Source organism: Hemitrygon akajei, unplaced genomic scaffold, assembly GCF_048418815.1.
Source record: "Hemitrygon akajei unplaced genomic scaffold, sHemAka1.3 Scf000050, whole genome shotgun sequence".
NCBI classification, from domain to species: domain Eukaryota; kingdom Metazoa; phylum Chordata; class Chondrichthyes; order Myliobatiformes; family Dasyatidae; genus Hemitrygon; species Hemitrygon akajei.
Window position 1 is genome coordinate 1,465,758 of NW_027331936.1, and position 1,901 is coordinate 1,467,658.

Sequence of the window (1,901 nt, forward strand, 5' to 3'; positions counted from 1 at the left end):
CTCTGCATCCGTACAGTTGTAGAACACACCGGCATCAATCGTCCTGTTTCTACACAGAATCTATTGTTAGACACTCGGTTGCAAAGTAAAAATATCGTCGCTAAATAAACTGTATTGGCATGTCGATTTGGCTAGTTTCCACCTGTCCCCACCCATCAGCAAGTACATTTTTCATTCCGCTTGTGCGTACACATAGATCTGCGCATAAATATAAATTTGAGTTCACTTTGAGGTAATCACCAATTGCGTATAATGCATTATCCCCTCGGTTAGACCCGTCACCAGATACAGATGAATTGAATCACTGTCAGTTATTTTCGTGCAGTAGAAACTCAAGACGTCGACCAGCATATGCGGGTGTGAGAGGTGTGTGGTGGAAGAAATTTTCAATGTTTTGCGTTGAAGTACTGAATCAGGACCTCATAATCTGATATACATTCTCAGCTAAAAATGCTGCGAGAATTGAACTGACAGAAATATGGGATGTCAACTCCACAAATTCTCGAATCTCCCCAGCCGAGGGAATAGGATTTATTGAAGAACGTGTTACCGGCTATAGATCTGTGGTGGATACGGTACCAGAACTCAGTATATCGGAATCCATGTCGTTAATGAAAACCGAATCGGGAAAGTACCGCGTTGAACAGAGAATCAGAATCAGGTTTATTATCTCCGGCAGGTGACGGGAAATTTGTTAACTTAGCAGCAGCAATTCAATGCAGTACATAATCTAGCAGAGAGAGAAAATAATAATAATAACAACAAATGAAATAAAACATAATAGTAAATACACAAGTAAATCAATTACCTATATTGAATAGATTATGAAAAGTATGCAAAAACAGAAATACTGTATATTAATAAAGTGAGGTAGTGTTCTAAGCTTCAAAGTCCATTCGTGATTCTGATTGCAGAGGGGAAGAAGCTGTTCCTGAACCGCTGAATGTGTGTTTCTGTCTCATAACCTGAGGCACCCAGGTTCAAACCTGATATCCGGTGCCATATGTGTCGACGTTGCTCCTTTGCAGATTGGAAGAATTTTCATCGGCGGTGTCATGACAGTCAATTATCGTCCCGCTTAATGAGCTGCCCTTACTGTATGTGGCTGACGACGTGACGTCGCCGGACAACGGGTTGCAATGAGAATATTTAGGCTGCAATTGGTTCGTTCAGTGAGGGCGCAAACTGGATCGGGTGGATCAGGTATTTTGCAAGGCAACTGCTGATTGTCAACTGAACACATTTTGGGCCAGCGCTCAGACAGGCCAGCGCTCAGACAGCATCCAGGGTGTTAAATTTTATTGGCACACTACACGCTGCTGCTTGTAGTGTGAGCGCTGCGAGCAGGGGTCGAACCTGCGCGGGGAATCCCCATTGGATTTCAAGTCCAACGCCTTAACCACTCGGCCATCGCAGCTCCATCAATGTTCAGCACCCACCGTCGCACTGCACCTGAAGTGAGGGTTGTACTTGATTTATTTTCTGTAACGGAAATGGTGAATCATAATGCTTTGGGCTTGTCTTGCAGCCAGTGGCACAGGGAACATTTCGCTGGTAGAGGAAAGAATGAATTCAATTAAATACCAACAAACTGTTGAAGCAAAGATCACACCATCTGTAAAAAAAGCTGAAGGCGAAAAGAGGATGGCTTCTACAACAGGATAATTATCCTAAACACACCTCAAAATCCACAAAGGACTACTTCAAGAGGTACAAGCTGAAGATTTTGCCATGGCCCTCACAATCCCCCGACTTAAACATCATCAAAAATGTGTGGACAGACCTCAAAAGAGCAGTGCATGCAAGATGGCCCAAGCATCTCACAGAGCGAGAAGACTTTTGCAAGGAAGAATGGACGCATATCCTTCAAACAAAAATTGAAGGACTCTCAGCTGGCTACA

The 1,901-nt window shown here is 43.5% G+C and overlaps 1 non-coding gene across 1 annotated transcript; it reads right to left on the bottom strand.

Annotated features, from left to right (window-relative positions):
• Positions 1–1,335: 1,335 nt before the first annotated feature.
• On the bottom strand, positions 1,336–1,417 carry trnas-uga (transfer RNA serine (anticodon UGA)). Its single transcript has one exon. It is a non-coding gene; the product is annotated as a tRNA-Ser (tRNA).
• Positions 1,418–1,901: the final 484 nt, after the last annotated feature.